Genomic DNA, 25,305 nt, shown 5'->3' with positions numbered 1-25,305 from the left:
CCTTGGAGTGGAACACACCGTCTCTACACCCCATACCCAATTTGTAGGCCTAATGCAGTGTAGTTTTCACCAACTACTAAACGAGAGTAGGAAGATCGAAGCAATGTGGACGAAACCTGGGGAACACCTTGGAGTGTAACACACCGTCTCTCTACACCCCATACCAAATTTGTAGGCCTAATGCAGTGTAGTTTTCAACAACTACTAAACGAGAGTAGGAAGATCGAAGCAATGTGGACGAAACCTGGGGCACACCTTGGGGCGGCAGACACCGTTAGTAGGCCCTACCAAAGTTGTAGCCCCAATGCAGTTTTAAAATTCCTAGAGGCTGAAAACAAGACTATTGACGCTCAGCTTTTTTCAAAGGAACACAGCTGTATTGAGTGGCGCAGACAGACACAGGTAGTAGGTCTTAAACCAAAAATGTGGCTCACTGCAGTTTAAAAAAGGTTACAGGGGTACACAGGCAGCATTGCTCTGGGCAGTGGAGGACAATTTCAATAGTGGACCGCAGACAGACTTTGTACGCCTACTATTAAAAAAAGGATGCTCTATGCAATTAAAAATAGGTTCCAGGGGTACACGGGCAGCAGTGGTCTGGTCAGTGGAGGAGTAGTAGAAAGAATGGGCCGCAGACAGGTTTCGAAGGCCTAACATAAAAAAATATTGGGCTGTAGGCACTTTTACATTGGTTCCAGGGGTAGACGGGCAGCAGTGGTCTGGTCAGTGTAGGAGTAATAGAAAGAACGGGCCGCAGACAGGCTTCGAAGGCCTAACATAAAAAAATATTGGGCTGTAGGCACTTTTAAATAGGTTCCAGGGGTACACGGGCAGCAGTGGTCTGGTCAGTGTAGGAGTAGTAGAAAGAACGGGCCGCAGACAGGCTTCGAAGGCCTAACATAAAAAAATATTGGGCTGTAGGCACTTTAACATTGGTTCCAGGGGTACACGGGCAGCAGTGGTCTGGTCAGTGTAGGAGTAGTAGAAAGAACGGGCCGCAGACAGGCTTCGAAGGCCTAACATCAAAAAATATTGGGCTGTAGGCACTTTAACATTGGTTCCAGGGGTACACGGGCAGCAGTAGACTGGTCAGTGTAGGAGTAGTAGAAAGAACGGGCCGCAGACAGGCTTCGAAGGCTTAACATAAAAAAATATTGGGCTGTAGGCACTTATAAATAGGTTCCAGGGGTACACGGGCAGCAGTGGTCTGGTCACTGTAGGAGTAGTAGAAAGAACGGGCCGCAGACAGGCTTCGAAGGCCTATCATAAAAAATTATTGGGCTGTAGGCACTTTAACATTGGTTCCAGGGGTACACGGACAGCAGTGGTCTGGTCAGTGTAGGAGTAGTAGAAAGAACGGGCCGCAGACAGGCTTCGAAGGCCTAACATAAAAAAATATTGGGCTGTAGGCACTTTAACATTGGTTCCAGGGGTACGCGGGCAGCAGTAGACTGGTCAGTGTAGGAGTAGTAGAAAGAACGGGCCGCAGACAGGCTTCGAAAGCCTAACATAAAAAAAAATTGGGCTGTAGGCACTTTTACATTGGTTCCAGGGGTACACGGGCAGCAGTAGACTGGTCAGTGTAGGAGTAGTAGAAAGAACGGGCCGCAGACAGGCTTCGAAGGCCTAACATAAAAAAATATTGGGCTGTAGGCACTTTAACATTGGTTCCAGGGGTACACGGGCAGCAGTAGACTGGTCAGTGTAGGAGTAGTAGAAAGAACGGGCCGCAGACAGGCTTCGAAGGCCTAACATAAAAAAATATTGGGCTGTAGGCACTTTTACATTGGTTCCAAGGGTACACGGGCAGCAGTAGACTGGTCAGTGTAGGAGTAGTAGAAAGAATGGGCCGCAGACAGGCTTCGAAGGCCTAACATAAAAAAATATTGGGCTGTAGGCACTTTTACATTGGTTCCAAGGGTACACGGGCAGCAGTAGACTGGTCGGTGTAGGAGTAGTAGAAAGAACGGGCCGCAGACAGGCTTCGAAGGCCTAACATCAAAAAATATTGGGCTGTAGGCACTTTTACATTGGTTCCAGGGGTACAAGGGCAGCAGTAGACTGGTCAGTGTAGGAGTAGTAGAAAGAACGGGCCGCAGACAGGCTTCGAAGGCCTAACATAAAAAATTATTGGGCTGTAGGCACTTTTACATTGGTTCCAGGGGTACACGGGCAGCAGTAGACTGGTCAGTGTAGGAGTAGTAGAAAGAACGGGCCGCAGACAGGCTTCGAAGGCCTAACATAAAAAAATATTGGGCTGTAGGCACTTTTACATTGGTTCCAAGGGTACACGGGCAGCAGTAGACTGGTCAGTGTAGGAGTGGTAGAAAGAACGGGCCGCAGACAGGCTTCGAAGGCCTAACATAAAAAAATATTGGGCTGTAGGCACTTTTACATTGGTTCCAGGGGTACACGGGCAGCAGTAGACTGGTAAGTGTAGGAGTAGTAGAAAGAACGGGCCGCAGACAGGCTTCGAAGGCCTAACATAAAAAAATATTGGGCTGTAGGCACTTTTACATTGGTTCCAGGGGTACACGGGCAGCAGTAGACTGGTCAGTGTAGGATCAAATATGAAGCAACATAGCCATAAAATAAGTCAAATTTTATTAGAACACATATCAATACATAAGACAAAAAAGTTTATAAAAAATGGGGCAGAAAATATGCAAAAAGAAAAACCACCGTAAGGAAAAATATAATGCAGATACTGAATGTACCGAGGTAATCAATGAAAAAAAATATATATATAATGACTTCAATATGTTAAACTGTACGCACCAGACAAATGTCAGACATGGCAATAGCCTATGCCGTGCAAAAGTGAAAACAAAAGAAAGACCGGCATGCTACATAGTCCCATCAGACAGTGTTCACATGTAATACAAAAAATGTAGTAAATCCCTACGGCAAACCAAAATTGGTTAAATAGTACACTGCAAACAGAATATCTAAATATATAATAAGAAAAAAGTTCTTAAGTAAAATGGAGCCATCCTCAAAAAATATCAAAAAATGTTTATTAACTGTAAGAACTTAGTATGCGCAGCAAATGAACATAGCGATAAACCTGTGCCTATAATGCAACCAGATGGCTAAACCAGTGTATGCAACTAAGCAGAGAATTTGGAGGGATGATGGGATAGAGACCCGTCTAAGTTTAAAGTCACATAGGCTAAACGTGCAGCAGTGCAACCGATGGGAAATAAGCAGCCATAGTAATTACCTAGCGGTGGTAGCAGCAACCCGACGCGCGTTTCGCGTGTAGCTTCGTCCGGGGATGAGTGCATACTAAATGTGCATTGCCAGACGCTTAAATAGTAGAGGACTAATCATGATTGGTTGCAGTAAAATTACGGCGCTTCCGCGGGCGTTCCCGCACGCCGCCGCTGCTGATCGGCGTCATGTGACGCGTGGCCATACCCCGTCATGTGACGCGTCGGGCCGGGGGTATGGCCACGCGTCACATGACGCCGATCAGCAGCGGCGGCGTGCGGGAACGCCCGCGGAAGCGCCGTAATTTTACTGCAACCAATCATGATTAGTCCTCTACTATTTAAGCGTCTGGCAATGCACATTTAGTATGCACTCATCCCCGGACGAAGCTACACGCGAAACGCGCGTCGGGTTGCTGCTACCACCGCTAGGTAATTACTATGGCTGCTTATTTCCCATCGGTTGCACTGCTGCACGTTTAGCCTATGTGACTTTAAACTTAGACGGGTCTCTATCCCATCATCCCTCCAAATTCTCTGCTTAGTTGCATACACTGGTTTAGCCATCTGGTTGCATTATAGGCACAGGTTTATCGCTATGTTCATTTGCTGCGCATACTAAGTTCTTACAGTTAATAAACATTTTTTGATATTTTTTGAGGATGGCTCCATTTTACTTAAGAACTTTTTTCTTATTATATATTTAGATATTCTGTTTGCAGTGTACTATTTAACCAATTTTGGTTTGCCGTAGGGATTTACTACATTTTTTGTATTACATGTGAACACTGTCTGATGGGACTATGTAGCATGCCGGTCTTTCTTTTGTTTTCACTTTTGCACGGCATAGGCTATTGCCATGTCTGACATTTGTCTGGTGCGTACAGTTTAACATATTGAAGTCATTATATATATATTTTTTTTTCATTGATTACCTCGGTACATTCAGTATCTGCATTATATTTTTCCTTACGGTGGTTTTTCTTTTTGCATATTTTCTGCCCCAGTTTTTATAAACTTTTTTGTCTTATGTATTGATATGTGTTCTAATAAAATTTGACTTATTTTATGGCTATGTTGCTTCATATTTGCTTTTTTGGATGATGATTATACCTATTTGGAGCATTGCCACTTGACTAGGCAGGTACTTTTTCTGATTTGATGTATGGTCAGTGTAGGAGTAGTAGAAAGAACGGGCCGCAGACAGGCTTCGAAGGCCTAACGTAATAAAATATTGGGCTGTAGGCACTTTAACATTGGTTCCAGGGGAACACGGGCAGCAGTAGACAGGTCAGTGGAGGCCTAGTGGAAGGAGGGACCGCAGACAGGCTTCGAAGGCCTAACATAATAAAATATTGGGCTGTAGGCACTTTAACATTGGTTCCAGGGGAACACGGGCAGCAGTAGACAGGTCAGTGGAGGCCTAGTGGAAGGAGGGACCGCAGACAGGCTTCGAAGGCCTAACATAATAAAATTTGGCTGTTGGCAATTTAACATTGGTTCCAGGGGAACATGGGCAGCAGTAGACAGGTCAGTGGAGGCCTAGTGGAAGGAGGGACCGCAGACAGGCTTCGAAGGCCTAACGTAATAAAATATTGGGCTGTAGGCACTTTAACATTGGTTCCAGGGGAACATGGGCAGCAGTAGACAGGTCAGTGGAGGCCTAGTGGAAGGAGGGACCGCAGACAGGCTTCGAAGGCCTAATGTAATAAATTTGGGCTGTAGGCAATTTAACATTGGTTCCAGGGGAACACGGGCAGCAGTAGACAGGTCAGTGGAGGCCTAGTGGAAGGAGGGACCGCAGACAGGCTTCGAAGGCCTAATGTAATAAATTTGGGCTGTAGGCACTTTGAATTCTCTTGCAGGGGTACACAGGCAGTGGGCACCATTGGTGTTGTCAGCGGTGGCCGATTGTAATGAGTGTCTGCCAGTTAGTAGTCCCAAAAAATAAATACATGTTAATGTCTCGCATTACAAGAAAAAGAAAAACCAAAAGGGTGCAATCATTAGGTACAGGGGTGGGCTCCTCTGCGTAGTTTCAGACCTAGTAATTTGGCACAAAGTATTTACTTGGGTAAATATAGGACACTGCCCCTGACTATGTTAAGTACCATCATACATGTCAACACAATGGTATTGTCAGTGGCAGGAATTTACGGATGTCAGCGCATAGACTAAACATAGGTGGAACTGTGAGAGATAATTGTGCAAGTGGTAGAGCAATGTTTGAGCTGGGGGTGGGGGAACTCTCTTGTGGCCGGCGGTACATGCCCAGGGCCCCTCATGTTACAACAGTGTGTCTGACGTTGGGTGCGCACCACCACCGCCAGGGACACTTTATTGTACTATGAGGGATCCAGTGGCAGTGCCGTCGACCAAAAGCGTGCACACCCACCTCTTCAGACAAACAGCACTCTCACGGGTGTTTGCGCCAAGTGGCGATACCACGGCCCCGTGTGGGGAGTTTGGCCATTTAGGGAGGTTTAAACATGTCGTATGCTGGACAATCAGCTGCTGCAAATTACGAGATTGGTAAAGTCATTCAGAGTAGTCCACAGGCAATACCTTTTCATAGGAAAGCTAGGTGTCGGCCGGGCAAGGTGGGGCAAAAGAATTCGAAATCCAGTTGTGGTTCATTTTAATGAAGGTTAGATCATCAACATTTTGGGTAGCCAGACGAGTCCTTTTTTCGGTTAATATTGAACCTGCAGCACTGAATACTCTTTCTGATAGGACACTAGCTGCTGGGCAAGCAAGCTCCTGCAATGCATATTCTGCCAATTCTGGCCAGGTGTCTAATTTGGATGCCCAGTAATCAAATGGGAATGACGGTTGAGGTAGAACATCGATAAGGGATGAAAAATAGTTAGTAACCATACTGGACAATTGTTGTCTCCTGTCACTTTGAATTGATGCAGCAGTACCTGTCCTGTCTGCGGTCATAGCAAAATCACTCCACAACCTGGTCAGAAAATCCCTCTGTCCAACGCCACTTCGGATATCTGCACCTCTAACACTTCTGTTCTGCTGCCCCCTGCTGCTCGTGTGAGAACGATCACGGGCGCTGTGTGCTGGGAATGCCTGAAGCAAACGGTCAACAAGAGTTGATTGTTTGGTTGCTAATATTAGTTCCAAGTTCTCATGTGGCATAATATTTTGCAATTTGCCTTTATAGCGAGGATCAAGGAGGCAGGCCAACCAGTAATCGTCACCGTTCATCATTTTAGTAATGCGTGTGTCCCTTTTGAGGATTCGTAAGGCATAATCCGCCATGTGGGCCAAAGTTCCAGTTGTCAAATCTGCGGTTGTGATTGGTTGAGGGGCAGTTTCAGGCAAATCTACGCCACTTGTGTCCCTCACAAAACCAGAACCCGGCCTTGCCACGCCACCAATTTCCAGTGCCCCCGGGAAAGCTTCCTCATTAAAAATATACTCATGCCCATCATCCTCTTCGTCCTCCACCTCCTCTTCGCCCGCTACCTCGTCCTGTACACTGCCCTGACCAGACAATGGCTGACTGTCAACAAGGCTTTCCTCTTCCTCTGGTGCAGACGCCTGATCCTTTATGTGCGTCAAACTTTGCATCAGCAGACACATTAGGGGGATGCTCATGCTTATTATGGCGTTGTCTGCACTAACCAGCCGTGTGCATTCCTCAAAACACTGAAGGACTTGACACATGTCTTGTATCTTCGACCACTGCACACCTGACAACTCCATGTCTGCCATCCTACTGCCTGCCCGTGTATGTGTATCCTCCCACAAAAACATAACAGCCCGCCTCTGTTCGCACAGTCTCTGAAGCATGTGCAGTGTTGAGTTCCACCTTGTTGCAACGTCTATGATTAGGCGATGCTGGGAAAGGTTCAAAGACCGCTGATAGGTCTGCATACGGCTGGTGTGTACAGCCGAATGGCGGATATGTGAGCAAAGTCCACGCACTTTGAGGAGCAGGTCGGAGAACCCAGGATACGTTTTCAATAAGCACTGCACCACCAGGTTTAAAGTGTGAGCCAGGCAAGGAATGTGTTTCAGTTGGGAAAGGGAGATGGCAGCCATGAAATTCCTTCCGTTATCACTCACTACCTTGCCTGCCTCAAGATCTACTGTGCCCAGCCACGACTGCGTTTCTTGCTGCAAGAACTCGGACAGAACTTCCGCGGTGTGTCTGTTGTCGCCCAAACACTTCATAGCCAATACAGCCTGCTGACGCTTGCCAGTAGCTGGGCCATAATGGGACAACTGGTGTGCAACAGTGACAGCTGCCGATGGAGTGGTTGGGCGACTGCGGTCTGTGGAAGAGCTCTCCCTTCTGCAGGGGAGGAGGGGGTGCAAACGCCTACAGCCAACTGTTTCCTGGATCGTGGGCTAGGCACAACTGTCCCGAAATTGATGTCCCCTGTGGACCCTGCATCCACCACATTCACCCAGTGTGCCGTGATGGACACGTAACGTCCCTGGCCATACCTACTGGTCCATGCATCTGTAGTCAGGTGCACCTTTGTACTCACAGATTGCCTGAGTGCATGGACGATGCGCTCTTTAACATGCTGGTGCAGGGCTGGGATGGCTTTTCTCGAAAAGAAGTGTCGACTGGGTAGCTCGTAGCGTGGTTCAGCGTACTCCATCAGGGCTTTGAAAGCTTCGCTTTCAACTAACCGGTAGGGCATCATCTCTAAAGAGATTAGTCTAGCTATGTGGGCGTTAAAACCCTGTATACGCGGATGCGAGGATAAGTACTTCCTTTTTCTAACCAGAGTCTCATGTAGGGTGAGCTGGACTGGAGAGCTGGAGATCGTGGAACTAGCGGATGTGCCGGTGGACATGGCAGACTGAGAGACGGTTGGAGACGGTATTGTTTCCGCCGGTGCCCTAGATGCAGTATTTCCTCCTACGAAACTGGTGATTCCCTGACCCTGACTGCTTTGGGCTGGCAAAGAAACCTGCACAGATACTGCTGGTGGTGCGGAAAATGGTGGCCTTACAGTGACGGAAGGGATGTAGCGTTGCTGACTAGCTTCATTGGCCGAGGGTGCTACAACCTTAAGGGACGTTTGATAGTTAGTCCAGCCTTGCAAATGCATGGTGGTTAAATGTCTATGCATGCAACTTGTATTGAGACTTTTCAGATTCTGACCTCTGCTTAAGCTAGTTGAACATTTTTGACAGATGACTTTGTGCGGATCAATTGGATGTTGTTTAAAAAAATGCCAGACTGCACTCTTTCGAGCCTCGGATCCCTTTTCAGCCATTGCAGACTGAGCTTTAACCGGATGGACACGCTGTCCTCCAACAGTTTTTGGCTTTGCCACGCGTTTTGGGCCAGATACTGGCCCGGCAGATGGAACCTGTTGCGATGTTGATGCCTGCTGCGGCCCCTCCTCCTCCGCTTCAGAACTACTGCCGCCTGCACCCTGTTCCCCCAATGGCTGCCAATCGGGGTCAACAACTGGGTCATCTATAACCTCCTCTTCTAGCTCATGCGCAATTTCGTCTGTGTTACCGTGTAAGTCGGTGGTAGAGCATTCGTGATGGGGTAACATAGTCTCATCAGGGTCTGATTCTGGATCAGTACCCTGCGAGGGCAATGTTGTGGTCTGAGTCAAAGGACCAGCATAGTAGTCTGGCTGTGGCTGTGCATCAGTGCACTCCATGTCAGATTCAGCTTGTCATGGGCATGGCCTGTTAACTGCTTCACTTTCTAAGCCAGGGACGGTATGTGTAAAAAGCTCCATGGAGTAACCCGTTGTGTCGCCTGCTGCATCCTTCTCTGTTGTTGTTTTTGCTGAAGAGGACAAGGAAGCGACTTGTCCCTGACCGTGAACAGCCACTAACGACGCGCTGCTTTTACATTTACCAGTTTCAAAAGAGGAGGCAAAAGAGCTAGAGGCTGAGTCTGCAAGGTAAGCCAAAACTTGCTCTTGCTGCTCCGGCTTTAAAAGCGGTTTTCCTACTCCCAGAAAAGGGAGCGTTCGAGGCCTTCTGTAGCCAGACGACGAACCTGGCTCCACAGCTTCAGACTTAGGTGCAATATTTCTTTTCCCACGACCACCTGATGCTCCACTACCACTACCATCATTACCAGCTGACAATGAACGCCCACGGCCACGACCTCTTCCACCAGACTTCCTCATTGTTTTAAAAACTTAACCAAAGTAACGGTATTTGTTGCTGTCAAACAACTTACACGGTGAGCTATAACTTCAGTATGATTTCGATATCCCTTTACAGGTTGGTGAGACCGCAAGGAAAATCAGGCACAATGTTACACACTCTGTTTTCTGTGGCACCAAATCAGAGAGATGCCACACACGCAGGACTGTCACTCAAGCACAAATGTCAATATTAATCTCCCACTGTATTTTTTTTTTTTTCAGGGAGAATTTAGAAAGCAAAAAAAAAAAAATTGCCTTTCTATGGCCCAGTGCCCACTATTTGAGAGAGAGAGATGGCACACCCAGGAGTCAAAACTGGCACACAAGCAGAAAGGGCAATATTAATCTCCCACTGATTTTTTTTTTTTTTTTCAGGGAGACTTTAGAAACAAAATAAAATAAAATGATTTTTTTAAGGAAGAATTTAGAAACCAAAAAAAAGTAAAATGATTTTTTGCCGGGAGAATTTAGAAACCAAATTAAAAAAAATTGCCTTTCTATGGCCCAGTGCCCACTATTTGAGAGAGAGAGATGGCACACCCAGGAGTCAAGACTGGCACACAAGCAGAAAGGGCAATATTCATCTCCCACTGATTTTTTTTTTTTCCAGGGAGACTTTAGAAACAAAATAAAATAAAATGATTTTTTCAGGAAGAATTTAGAAACCAAAAAAAATATATATATAGGCTTTCTATGGCCCACTGAGTGAGAGATGGCACACACAGGAGTCAGGAGTGGCACACAAGCCCAGAGGCCAATATTTATCTCCCACTGACTGATTTATTGATTTTTTCAGGTAGAATTTAGAAACCAAATCAACAAAAAAAATTAATAGGCTTTCTATGGCCCACTGAGTGAGAGATGGCACACACAGGAGTCAGGAGTGGCACACAAGCCCAGAGGCCAATATTTATCTCCCACTGATTGATTTATTGATTTTTTCAGGTAGAATTTAGAAACCAAATCAACCAAAAAAATAAATAGGCTTTCTATGGCCCACTGAGTGAGAGATGGCACACACAGAAGTCAGGAGTGGCACACAAGCCCAGAGGCCAATATTTATCTCCCACTGATTGATTTATTGATTTTTTTCAGGTAGAATTTAGAAACCAAATCAACCAAATAAATAAATAGGCTTTCTATGGCCCACTGAGTGAGAGATGGCACACACAGGAGTTAGGAGTGGCACACAAGCCCAGCGGCCAATATTTATCTCCCACTGATTGATTTATTGATTTTTTCAGGTAGAATTTAGAAACCAAATCAACCAAAAAAATAAATAGGCTTTCTATGGCCCATTGAGTGAGAGATGGCACACACAGGAGTCAGGAGTGGCACACAAGCCCAGAGGCCAATATTTATCTCCCACTGATTTATTTATTGATTTTTTCAGGTAGAATTTAGAAACCAAATCAACCAAAAAAAAAATAGGCTTTCTATGGCCCACTATGTGAGAGAGATGGCACACACAGGGATGGCACTCTAGCAGAAATGCCAATCTTAATCTCCCACAACTTATTTTTTGTAGGGAGAATTAAAAAAAAATAAAATAAATAAAAGGGACTGTCCTACAATTACTATCTCCCTGCAGTAATCTCAGCCAGGTATGGCAGGCAGCAATAAGGAGTGGACTGATGCACAAATTAAATAAAAAGTGTGGACAAACAAAAAAGATAGCTGTGCAGAAAGGAAGGAACAAGAGGATTTGTGCTTTGAAAAAAGCAGTTGGTTTGCACAGCGGCGTACACACAGCAATGCAGCTATCAGGGAGCCTTCTAGGGCAGCCCAATGAGCTGCAGCGCTGAGAAAAAAAAAATGTAGCTTCCACTATCTCTGCACACCGAAGGTGGTGTTGGACAGTGGAAATCGCTACAGCACAAGCGGTTTGGGGGTTAATGGACCCTGCTCAACGCTATCCCTGCTTCTGACGAAGCAGCAGCAACCTCTCCCTAAGCTCAGATCAGCAGCAGTAAGATGGCAGTCGGCGGGAACACCTCTTTATAGCCCCTGTGATGCCGCAGACAGCAAGCCAATCACTGCAATGCCCTTCTCTAAGATGGTGGGGACCAGGACCTATGTCATCACGCTGCCCACACTCTGCGTTCACCTTCATTGGCTGAGAAATGGCGCTTTTCGCGTCATTGAAACGCGACTTTGGCGCGAAAGTCGCGTACCGCATGGCCGACCCCGCACAGGGGTCCGGTCGGGTTTCATGAAACCCGACTTTGCCAAAAGTCGGCGACTTTTGAAAATGAACGACCCGTTTCGCTCAACTCTATTAGTAAAGGTTTATCTTATTCAAGCGTGGCTAAATCTCTTGCTGGCATCTCATTCTTTCTTAAACTTCTCGGAAGCATTCCATTGACAGCTCTTTTTCCTATAAGACAGTTTTTGAAGGGTTTTAGAAAACGGCAATTCAAACTGGATTCTAGATGCCCAGTTTCATTTTCCCTATTAAGAGACTTTTGTTTGTCTCTTTCTAAGGTTTGTTTTACATATTATGAATCAGTCCTTTTTCATTTGGCATTTTTGCCTTCCTTTTTCTGTGCCCTTCGCATTGGCGAATTAATTTCTTCCAAAAAATCCCAGCCTTCCGGACTCATGTCATCGGATGTGGAACTTCACGATTCGCACATGATTATATTCATAAGAAAGTCCAAATAAAATTTGATTCTTTTCCCAATCCTATCATTTGCCCTGTCAGTACTACTTGCAAGTGGTTTCAAATTAGGCCTAATGTTCATGGCCCTTTATTTTTACATTAGGATAATTCTCCTACTACGATTTTTCAATTCAATTTTATTTTCGAAAAGTGCTTGTCAATGTTAGGAAAGGAGCATCTTAAAATAATGTCTCATTCATTTAGAATTGGAGCTGCTACTGAAGCAGCTAGGGCTGGCCTTTCTGATTCTAGAATTAAACAGATGGGTAGATGGGAATCCAAGAGGTTTAAGTTGTATATTCGCCATGAATTGTACGAGTATTCATTTTCTATTTAATTTTAGGCCCGTTGGTAGTCTGGACCATCGGCCATTCATTCGTGTTTTGGGCCCAGAAGAGGGCTAAGCAACGTTCTTATTCTGAGAATTTAACTTTTGATCCTAATTTAGTCCTTATTTTCTGGCACAGTGTCCGTGGTATGAAATGGTCAAGTTTTATTTTAGAGTTAAATAAATGTTTAGCTTTGTTTCCCACTCCCGATCTCGTTATCTTCCATCTTGGTGGAAACGATATCGGAAAGATGAGGACCTTAAATCTCTTAGCTATTATGAGGTCAAATATTTCTGCTTTGAAGCAGTCTTTCCCTCACACGGGCTTTGCTTTTTCTGAAATTGTAACAAGGGTGTTATGGTCTGCAATTAACTGTTATTTTATGGATAAAATCCGTGTTCGGGTGAACAGGAGTATCAGTAATTTTCTTCCGCTAATTAATGGTTTTTCCTTTTGGCACATCGACTTGGAGGGTTTTCTTCCAGGTTTTTACAGACAAGATTTGGTTCATTTGTCCGATGTTGGAATTGATATTTTTTGTTTGGGCTTACATGATATGGTTGAAAAATGGCTGAGTTTGTTTGGGGGGCCACACCTCGTTAAGGCTTGGCTTTTGGGGAAAATCGCCCCTTGTTCGGGGCGGTTTGGTAGTTTGGTAAAGTTTAATGATTATTTATTGGATTATTTATTGAATGTTGGAGATTTATTTAATTGATGTAGCCCAAAATAAAACTCACGGCCATTTTTCATTTATTACAATTTGTGTCTGTGTCCTTTATTTATTAAGCGTTTAATCGGTCATGTATAGCCATGTCAGCCCCCCCGTACATGAAATGGGATAAAGGGGGGTCTCATGGCCGTTAAGTTTTACTTATTTATGTTTATCTAAATGCTCTGTCTTGTTTCCTCACAGAAGGGGCAACAGAGGGTTAATATTTTATAGCCAATGTTTAGAAGTTGTTTTAACCAGCTCCAGCTGGTTTGCTTAGAGCCGTTTCTACAGGCCATGATTGGTGGATTTTAATTTTGGCGGGCTTTTGTGCTATATAAAGCCATGCTGTGGTAATTTTGACATAACCAATGGTTATTTATATGAAGAAAGAAGGTTTCCCCCCCCCCTCCCTGTTTTAATTTTGTCGTGAGCTTTTATTTGAAGGAAAATCGCCCCTTGTTCGGGGAGGATTGGTCATTTGGTAAAGTTTAATGATTATTTATTGGATTATTTATTGAATGTTGGAGATTTATTTAAATGATGTAACCCAAAATAAAACTCACGGCCATTTTTCATCCATTACAATTTGTGTCTGTGTCCTTTATTTATTAAGCGTTTAATTGGTCATGTATGGCCATGTGCTCCAGCATGGGGGTGGACAGCAAAGAAAGGGGAGGATCTTAGATCTGATGGCATGCCTTTCTCTGTAAGGCTAATGTGGGCAGAACAAATGATTCGCCATGTAGAATATAGGAGGAATCATGTAGCAGGTATTATATCCCACTAACCTCAGTGTGGTGCAGATGCACCAAAAGAAGTCAAAATAAAGAAGCATGACCACATAGGTTTGTGTGTCTGGATGGAACCAAGACAAAGCACACATCAAAAGTGTCCAACATGAAAAGCATAGTGCATGATAAGTTACCCAGAATTAAACTAGTAGGGTGTGTGTGTAACAAAGTATGTATATAGTCCTAGTTTTGGACCAGAAACTTATATAATCATGGCAGGATCTCTTAACCTTCATCAGGCTGCATAATTTTACAACGTTAACAGGCTTCAGAGGTACAATTGTACCTTCATATATATTTTATTGAAATTTGGCCAATATATTCTGGACCAAAACTGCAGAGATGTCAAGAAATTTCAGCCCTCGACGGCTTTTCGAAAAAAAAAAGTTATTGCAATTTTAAAATGGAATAGTTACAATTGTACCTACTCAGCCGGACAAAGGTTAAAGATCAATATGTTAGGGCTAGTTCGGCCAGTCGAATACAATATATATGGAAACAGGAACACATGGGCTACTTGCACAGTGAACAAGTCTGTATGATCATGTTCACACACCACCAAGAAACCTGAAGACACAAAAGAGAATAGTAAAACCAAAAACACTCAGTTTGAAAAAATGTTGCAGTAATCCGCAAGTGCTAGTAAAAGATGTAAAAAACAGGGTATTTGGTTGATACGTTTTTTGCAAAAAATGTATACTAAGCTGCTCTACCAATCTTCACGGTATACCCTTATCAGAGCAGTCCTAACTAATGTATGCAATCCCTATCTGATGTATTTAAAAACCTGATCATCTGTATATAACCTGTGTGAACAGGGTTCAGAGAGGAAAAATCCATGTGTGCATACAGGGTAGAACAGCTTTTGTGCAGATAGCCCAAGAGGAGTGGTGGAACTCCCCAGTCTTGTAGACACAAGAGAACAATTATGGAAACAGGAACACATGGGCTACTTGCACAGTGAACAAGTCTGTATGATCATGTTCACACACCACCAAGAAACCTGAAGACACAAAAGAGAATAGTAAAACCAAAAACACTCAGTTTGAAAAAATGTTGCAGTAATCCGCAAGTGCTAGTAAAAGATGTAAAAAACAGGGTATTTGGTTGATACGTTTTTTGCAAAAAATGTATACTAAGCTGCTCTACCAATCTTCACGGTATACCCTTATCAGAGCAGTCCTAACTAATGTATGCAATCCCTATCTGATGTATTTAAAAACCTGATCATCTGTATATAACCTGTGTGAACAGGGTTCAGAGAGGAAAAATCCATGTGTGCATACAGGGTAGAACAGCTTTTGTGCAGATAGCCCAAGAGGAGTGGTGGAACTCCCCAGTCTTGTAGACACAAGAGAACAATTATGGAAACAGGAACACATGGGCTACTTGCACAGTGAACAAGTCTGTATGATCATGTTCACACACCACCAAGAAACCTGAAGACACAAAAGAGAATAGTAAAACCAAAAACACTCAGTTTGAAAAAATGTTGCAGTAATCCGCAAGTGCTAGTAAAAGATGTAAAAAACAGGGTATTTGGTTGATACGTTTTTTGCAAAAAATGTATACTAAGCTGCTCTACCAATCTTCACGGTATACCCTTATCAGAGCAGTCCTAACTAATGTATGCAATCCCTATCTGATGTATTTAAAAACCTGATCATCTGTATATAACCTGTGTGAACAGGGTTCAGAGAGGAAAAATCCATGTGTGCATACAGGGTAGAACAGCTTTTGTGCAGATAGCCCAAGAGGAGTGGTGGAACTCCCCAGTCTTGTAGACACAAGAGAACAATTATGGAAACAGGAACACATGGGCTACTTGCGCAGTGAACAAGTCTGTATGATCATGTTCACACACCACCAAGAAACCTGAAGACACAAAAGAGAATAGTAAAACCAAAAGCACTCAGTTTGAAAAAATGTTGCAGTAATCCGCAAGTGCTAGTAAAAGATGTAAAAAACAGGGTATTTGGTTGATACGTTTTTTGCAAAAAATGTATACTAAGCTGCTCTACCAATCTTCACGGTATACCCTTATCAGAGCAGTCCTAACTAATGTATGCAATCCCTATCTGATGTATTTAAAAACCTGATCATCTGTATATAACCTGTGTGAACAGGGTTCAGAGAGGAAAAATCCATGTGTGCATACAGGGTAGAACAGCTTTTGTGCAGATAGCCCAAGAGGAGTGGTGGAACTCCCCAGTCTTGTAGACACAAGAGAACAATTATGGAAACAGGAACACATGGGCTACTTGCACAGTGAACAAGTCTGTATGATCATGTTCACACACCACCAAGAAACCTGAAGACACAAAAGAGAATAGTAAAACCAAAAACACTCAGTTTGAAAAAATGTTGCAGTAATCCGCAAGTGCTAGTAAAAGATGTAAAAAACAGGGTATTTGGTTGATACGTTTTTTGCAAAAAATGTATACTAAGCTGCTCTACCAATCTTCACGGTATACCCTTATCAGAGCAGTCCTAACTAATGTATGCAATCCCTATCTGATGTATTTAAAAACCTGATCATCTGTATATAACCTGTGTGAACAGGGTTCAGAGAGGAAAAATCCATGTGTGCATACAGGGTAGAACAGCTTTTGTGCAGATAGCCCAAGAGGAGTGGTGGAACTCCCCAGTCTTGTAGACACAAGAGAACAATTATGGAAACAGGAACACATGGGCTACTTGCACAGCGAACAAGTCTGTATGATCATGTTCACACACCACCAAGAAACCTGAAGACACAAAAGAGAATAGTAAAACCAAAAACACTCAGTTTGAAAAAATGTTGCAGTAATCCGCAAGTGCTAGTAAAAGATGTAAAAAACAGGGTATTTGGTTGATACGTTTTTTGCAAAAAATGTATACTAAGCTGCTCTACCAATCTTCACGGTATACCCTTATCAGAGCAGTCCTAACTAATGTATGCAATCCCTATCTGATGTATTTAAAAACCTGATCATCTGTATATAACCTGTGTGAACAGGGTTCAGAGAGGAAAAATCCATGTGTGCATACAGGGTAGAACAGCTTTTGTGCAGATAGCCCAAGAGGAGTGGTGGAACTCCCCAGTCTTGTAGACACAAGAGAACAATTATGGAAACAGGAACACATGGGCTACTTGCACAGTGAACAAGTCTGTATGATCATGTTCACACACCACCAAGAAACCTGAAGACACAAAAGAGAATAGTAAAACCAAAAACACTCAGTTTGAAAAAATGTTGCGGTAATCCGCAAGTGCTAGTAAAAGATGTAAAAAACAGGGTATTTGGTTGGTACGTTCTTTGCAAAAAATGTATACTAAGCTGCTCTACCAATCTTCACGGTATACCCTTATCAGAGCAGTCCTAACTAATGTATGCAATCCCTATCTGATGTATTTAAAAACCTGATCATCTGTATATAACCTGTGTGAACAGGGTTAAGAGAGGAAAAATCCATGTGTGCATACAGGATAGAACAGCTTTTGTGCAGATAGCCCAAGAGGAGTGGTGGAACTCCCCAGTCTTGTAGACACAAGAGAACAATTATGGAAACAGGAACACATGGGCTACTTGCACAGTGAACAAGTCTGTATGATCATGTTCACACACCACCAAGAAACCTGAAGACACAAAAGAGAATAGTAAAACCAAAAACACTCAGTTTGAAAAAATGTTGCAGTAATCCGCAAGTGCTAGTAAAAGATGTAAAAAACAGGGTATTTGGTTGATACGTTTTTTGCAAAAAATGTATACTAAGCTGCTCTACCAATCTTCACGGTATACCCTTATCAGAGCAGTCCTAACTAATGTATGCAATCCCTATCTGATGTATCTAAAAACCTGATCATCTGTATATAACCTGTGTGAACAGGGTTCAGAGAGGAAAAATCCATGTGTGCATACAGGGTAGAACAGCTTTTGTGCAGATAGCCCAAGAGGAGTGGTGGAACTCCCCAGTCTTGTAGACACAAGAGAACAATTATGGAAACAGGAACACATGGGCTACTTGCACAGTGAACAAGTCTGTATGATCATGTTCACACACCACCAAGAAACCTGAAGACACAAAAGAGAATAGTAAAACCAAAAACACTCAGTTTGAAAAAATGTTGCAGTAATCCGCAAGTGCTAGTAAAAGATGTAAAAAACAGGGTATTTGGTTGATACGTTTTTTGCAAAAAATGTATACTAAGCTGCTCTACCAATCTTCACGGTATACCCTTATCAGAGCAGTCCTAACTAATGTATGCAATCCCTATCTGATGTATTTAAAAACCTGATCATCTGTATATAACCTGTGTGAACAGGGTTCAGAGAGGAAAAATCCATGTGTGCATACAGGGTAGAACAGCTTTTGTGCAGATAGCCCAAGAGGAGTGGTGGAACTCCCCAGTCTTGTAGACACAAGAGAACAATTATGGAAACAGGAACACATGGGCTACTTGCACAGTGAACAAGTTTGTATGATCATGTTCACACACCACCAAGAAACCTGAAGACACAAAAGAGAATAGTAAAACCAAAAACACTCAGTTTGAAAAAATGTTGCAGTAATCCGCAAGTGCTAGTAAAAGATGTAAAAAACAGGGTATTTGGTTGATACGTTTTTTGCAAAAAATGTATACTAAGCTGCTCTACCAATCTTCACGGTATACCCTTATCAGAGCAGTCCTAACTAATGTATGCAATCCCTATCTGATGTATTTAAAAACCTGATCATCTGTATATAACCTGTGTGAACAGGGTTCAGAGAGGAAAAATCCATGTGTGCATACAGGGTAGAACAGCTTTTGTGCAGATAGCCCAAGAGGAGTGGTGGAACTCCCCAGTCTTGTAGACACAAGAGAACAATTATGGAAACAGGAACACATGGGCTACTTGCACAGTGAACAAGTCTGTATGATCATGTTCACACACCACCAAGAAACCTGAAGACACAAAAGAGAATAGTAAAACCAAAAACACTCAGTTTGAAAAAATGTTGCAGTAATCCGCAAGTGCTAGTAAAAGATGTAAAAAACAGGGTATTTGGTTGATACGTTTTTTGCAAAAAATGTATACTAAGCTGCTCTACCAATCTTCACGGTATACCCTTATCAGAGCAGTCCTAACTAATGTATGCAATCCCTATCTGATGTATTTAAAAACCTGATCATCTGTATATAACCTGTGTGAACAGGGTTCAGAGAGGAAAAATCCATGTGTGCATACAGGGTAGAACAGCTTTTGTGCAGATAGCCCAAGAGGAGTGGTGGAACTCCCCAGTCTTGTAGACACAAGAGAACAATTATGGAAACAGGAACACATGGGCTACTTGCACAGTGAACAAGTCTGTATGATCATGTTCACACACCACCAAGAAACCTGAAGACACAAAAGAGAATAGTAAAACCAAAAACACTCAGTTTGAAAAAATGTTGCAGTAATCCGCAAGTGCTAGTAAAAGATGTAAAAAACAGGGTATTTGGTTGATACGTTTTTTGCAAAAAATGTATACTAAGCTGCTCTACCAATCTTCACGGTATACCCTTATCAGAGCAGTCCTAACTAATGTATGCAATCCCTATCTGATGTATTTAAAAACCTGATCATCTGTATATAACCTGTGTGAACAGGGTTCAGAGAGGAAAAATCCATGTGTGCATACAGGGTAGAACAGCTTTTGTGCAGATAGCCCAAGAGGAGTGGTGGAACTCCCCAGTCTTGTAGACACAAGAGAACAATTATGGAAACAGGAACACATGGGCTACTTGCACAGTGAACAAGTCTGTATGATCATGTTCACACACCACCAAGAAACCTGAAGACACAAAAGAGAATAGTAAAACCAAAAACACTCAGTTTGAAAAAATGTTGCAGTAATCCGCAAGTGCTAGTAAAAGATGTAAAAAACAGGGTATTTGGTTGATACGTTTTTTGCAAAAAATGTATACTAAGCTGCTCTACCAATCTTCACGGTATACCCTTATCAGAGCAGTCCTAACTAATGTATGCAATCCCTATCTGATGTATTTAAAAACCTGATCATCTGTATATAACCTGTGTGAACAGGGTTCAGAGAGGAAAAATCCATGTGTGCATACAGGGTAGAACAGCTTTTGTGCAGATAGCCCAAGAGGAGTGGTGGAACTCCCCAGTCTTGTAGACACAAGAGAACAATTATGGAAACAGGAACACATGGGCTACTTGCACAGTGAACAAGTCTGTATGATCATGTTCACACACCACCAAGAAACCTGAAGACACAAAAGAGAATAGTAAAACCAAAAACACTCAGTTTGAAAAAATGTTGCAGTAATCCGCAAGTGCTAGTAAAAGATGTAAAAAACAGGGTATTTGGTTGATACGTTTTTTGCAAAAAATGTATACTAAGCTGCTCTACCAATCTTCACGGTATACCCTTATCAGAGCAGTCCTAACTAATGTATGCAATCCCTATCTGATGTATTTAAAAACCTGATCATCTGTATATAACCTGTGTGAACAGGGTTCAGAGAGGAAAAATCCATGTGTGCATACAGGGTAGAACAGCTTTTGTGCAGATAGCCCAAGAGGAGTGGTGGAACTCCCCAGTCTTGTAGACACAAGAGAACAATTATGGAAACAGGAACACATGGGCTACTTGCGCAGTGAACAAGTCTGTATGATCATGTTCACACACCACCAAGAAACCTGAAGACACAAAAGAGAATAGTAAAACCAAAAGCACTCAGTTTGAAAAAATGTTGCAGTAATCCGCAAGTGCTAGTAAAAGATGTAAAAAACAGGGTATTTGGTTGATACGTTTTTTGCAAAAAATGTATACTAAGCTGCTCTACCAATCTTCACGGTATACCCTTATCAGAGCAGTCCTAACTAATGTATGCAATCCCTATCTGATGTATTTAAAAACCTGATCATCTGTATATAACCTGTGTGAACAGGGTTCAGAGAGGAAAAATCCATGTGTGCATACAGGGTAGAACAGCTTTTGTGCAGATAGCCCAAGAGGAGTGGTGGAACTCCCCAGTCTTGTAGACACAAGAGAACAATTATGGAAACAGGAACACATGGGCTACTTGCACAGTGAACAAGTCTGTATGATCATGTTCACACACCACCAAGAAACCTGAAGACACAAAAGAGAATAGTAAAACCAAAAACACTCAGTTTGAAAAAATGTTGCAGTAATCCGCAAGTGCTAGTAAAAGATGTAAAAAACAGGGTATTTGGTTGATACGTTTTTTGCAAAAAATGTATACTAAGCTGCTCTACCAATCTTCACGGTATACCCTTATCAGAGCAGTCCTAACTAATGTATGCAATCCCTATCTGATGTATTTAAAAACCTGATCATCTGTATATAACCTGTGTGAACAGGGTTCAGAGAGGAAAAATCCATGTGTGCATACAGGGTAGAACAGCTTTTGTGCAGATAGCCCAAGAGGAGTGGTGGAACTCCCCAGTCTTGTAGACACAAGAGAACAAATATGGAAACAGGAACACATGGGCTACTTGCACAGCGAACAAGTCTGTATGATCATGTTCACACACCACCAAGAAACCTGAAGACACAAAAGAGAATAGTAAAACCAAAAACACTCAGTTTGAAAAAATGTTGCAGTAATCCGCAAGTGCTAGTAAAAGATGTAAAAAACAGGGTATTTGGTTGATACGTTTTTTGCAAAAAATGTATACTAAGCTGCTCTACCAATCTTCACGGTATACCCTTATCAGAGCAGTCCTAACTAATGTATGCAATCCCTATCTGATGTATTTAAAAACCTGATCATCTGTATATAACCTGTGTGAACAGGGTTCAGAGAGGAAAAATCCATGTGTGCATACAGGGTAGAACAGCTTTTGTGCAGATAGCCCAAGAGGAGTGGTGGAACTCCCCAGTCTTGTAGACACAAGAGAACAATTATGGAAACAGGAACACATGGGCTACTTGCACAGTGAACAAGTCTGTATGATCATGTTCACACACCACCAAGAAACCTGAAGACACAAAAGAGAATAGTAAAACCAAAAACACTCAGTTTGAAAAAATGTTGCGGTAATCCGCAAGTGCTAGTAAAAGATGTAAAAAACAGGGTATTTGGTTGGTACGTTCTTTGCAAAAAATGTATACTAAGCTGCTCTACCAATCTTCACGGTATACCCTTATCAGAGCAGTCCTAACTAATGTATGCAATCCCTATCTGATGTATTTAAAAACCTGATCATCTGTATATAACCTGTGTGAACAGGGTTAAGAGAGGAAAAATCCATGTGTGCATACAGGATAGAACAGCTTTTGTGCAGATAGCCCAAGAGGAGTGGTGGAACTCCCCAGTCTTGTAGACACAAGAGAACAATTATGGAAACAGGAACACATGGGCTACTTGCACAGTGAACAAGTCTGTATGATCATGTTCACACACCACCAAGAAACCTGAAGACACAAAAGAGAATAGTAAAACCAAAAACACTCAGTTTGAAAAAATGTTGCAGTAATCCGCAAGTGCTAGTAAAAGATGTAAAAAACAGGGTATTTGGTTGATACGTTTTTTGCAAAAAATGTATACTAAGCTGCTCTACCAATCTTCACGGTATACCCTTATCAGAGCAGTCCTAACTAATGTATGCAATCCCTATCTGATGTATCTAAAAACCTGATCATCTGTATATAACCTGTGTGAACAGGGTTCAGAGAGGAAAAATCCATGTGTGCATACAGGGTAGAACAGCTTTTGTGCAGATAGCCCAAGAGGAGTGGTGGAACTCCCCAGTCTTGTAGACACAAGAGAACAATTATGGAAACAGGAACACATGGGCTACTTGCACAGTGAACAAGTCTGTATGATCATGTTCACACACCACCAAGAAACCTGAAGACACAAAAGAGAATAGTAAAACCAAAAACACTCAGTTTGAAAAAATGTTGCAGTAATCCGCAAGTGCTAGTAAAAGATGTAAAAAACAGGGTATTTGGTTGATACGTTTTTTGCAAAAAATGTATACTAAGCTGCTCTACCAATCTTCACGGTATACCCTTATCAGAGCAGTCCTAACTAATGTATGCAATCCCTATCTGATGTATTTAAAAACCTGATCATCTGTATATAACCTGTGTGAACAGGGTTCAGAGAGGAAAAATCCATGTGTGCATACAGGGTAGAACAGCTTTTGTGCAGATAGCCCAAGAGGAGTGGTGGAACTCCCCAGTCTTGTAGACACAAGAGAACAATTATGGAAACAGGAACACATGGGCTACTTGCACAGTGAACAAGTTTGTATGATCATGTTCACACACCACCAAGAAACCTGAAGACACAAAAGAGAATAGTAAAACCAAAAACACTCAGTTTGAAAAAATGTTGCAGTAATCCGCAAGTGCTAGTAAAAGATGTAAAAAACAGGGTATTTGGTTGATACGTTTTTTGCAAAAAATGTATACTAAGCTGCTCTACCAATCTTCACGGTATACCCTTATCAGAGCAGTCCTAACTAATGTATGCAATCCCTATCTGATGTATTTAAAAACCTGATCATCTGTATATAACCTGTGTGAACAGGGTTCAGAGAGGAAAAATCCATGTGTGCATACAGGGTAGAACAGCTTTTGTGCAGATAGCCCAAGAGGAGTGGTGGAACTCCCCAGTCTTGTAGACACAAGAGAACAATTATGGAAACAGGAACACATGGGCTACTTGCACAGTGAACAAGTCTGTATGATCATGTTCACACACCACCAAGAAACCTGAAGACACAAAAGAGAATAGTAAAACCAAAAACACTCAGTTTGAAAAAATGTTGCAGTAATCCGCAAGTGCTAGTAAAAGATGTAAAAAACAGGGTATTTGGTTGATACGTTTTTTGCAAAAAATGTATACTAAGCTGCTCTACCAATCTTCACGGTATACCCTTATCAGAGCAGTCCTAACTAATGTATGCAATCCCTATCTGATGTATTTAAAAACCTGATCATCTGTATATAACCTGTGTGAACAGGGTTCAGAGAGGAAAAATCCATGTGTGCATACAGGGTAGAACAGCTTTTGTGCAGATAGCCCAAGAGGAGTGGTGGAACTCCCCAGTCTTGTAGACACAAGAGAACAATTATGGAAACAGGAACACATGGGCTACTTGCACAGTGAACAAGTCTGTATGATCATGTTCACACACCACCAAGAAACCTGAAGACACAAAAGAGAATAGTAAAACCAAAAACACTCAGTTTGAAAAAATGTTGCAGTAATCCGCAAGTGCTAGTAAAAGATGTAAAAAACAGGGTATTTGGTTGATACGTTTTTTGCAAAAAATGTATACTAAGCTGCTCTACCAATCTTCACGGTATACCCTTATCAGAGCAGTCCTAACTAATGTATGCAATCCCTATCTGATGTATTTAAAAACCTGATCATCTGTATATAACCTGTGTGAACAGGGTTCAGAGAGGAAAAATCCATGTGTGCATACAGGGTAGAACAGCTTTTGTGCAGATAGCCCAAGAGGAGTGGTGGAACTCCCCAGTCTTGTAGACACAAGAGAACAATTATGGAAACAGGAACACATGGGCTACTTGCACAGTGAACAAGTCTGTATGATCATGTTCACACACCACCAAGAAACCTGAAGACACAAAAGAGAATAGTAAAACCAAAAACACTCAGTTTGAAAAAATGTTGCAGTAATCCGCAAGTGCTAGTAAAAGATGTAAAAAACAGGGTATTTGGTTGATACGTTTTTTGCAAAAAATGTATACTAAGCTGCTCTACCAATCTTCACGGTATACCCTTATCAGAGCAGTCCTAACTAATGTATGCAATCCCTATCTGATGTATTTAAAAACCTGATCATCTGTATATAACCTGTGTGAACAGGGTTCAGAGAGGAAAAATCCATGTGTGCATACAGGGTAGAACAGCTTTTGTGCAGATAGCCCAAGAGGAGTGGTGGAACTCCCCAGTCTTGTAGACACAAGAGAACAATTATGGAAACAGGAACACATGGGCTACTTGCACAGTGAACAAGTCTGTATGATCATGTTCACACACCACCAAGAAACCTGAAGACACAAAAGAGAATAGTAAAACCAAAAACACTCAGTTTGAAAAAATGTTGCAGTAATCCGCAAGTGCTAGTAAAAGATGTAAAAAACAGGGTATTTGGTTGATACGTTTTTTGCAAAAAATGTATACTAAGCTGCTCTACCAATCTTCACGGTATACCCTTATCAGAGCAGTCCTAACTAATGTATGCAATCCCTATCTGATGTATTTAAAAACCTGATCATCTGTATATAACCTGTGTGAACAGGGTTCAGAGAGGAAAAATCCATGTGTGCATACAGGGTAGAACAGCTTTTGTGCAGATAGCCCAAGAGGAGTGGTGGAACTCCCCAGTCTTGTAGACACAAGAGAACAATTATGGAAACAGGAACACATGGGCTACTTGCACAGTGAACAAGTCTGTATGATC

The sequence above is a fragment of the Ranitomeya imitator genome, chromosome 2 (genome assembly GCF_032444005.1).
Source record: "Ranitomeya imitator isolate aRanImi1 chromosome 2, aRanImi1.pri, whole genome shotgun sequence".
Taxonomy (NCBI): domain Eukaryota; kingdom Metazoa; phylum Chordata; class Amphibia; order Anura; family Dendrobatidae; genus Ranitomeya; species Ranitomeya imitator.
Note: the sequence above shows the minus strand (reverse complement) of the source record.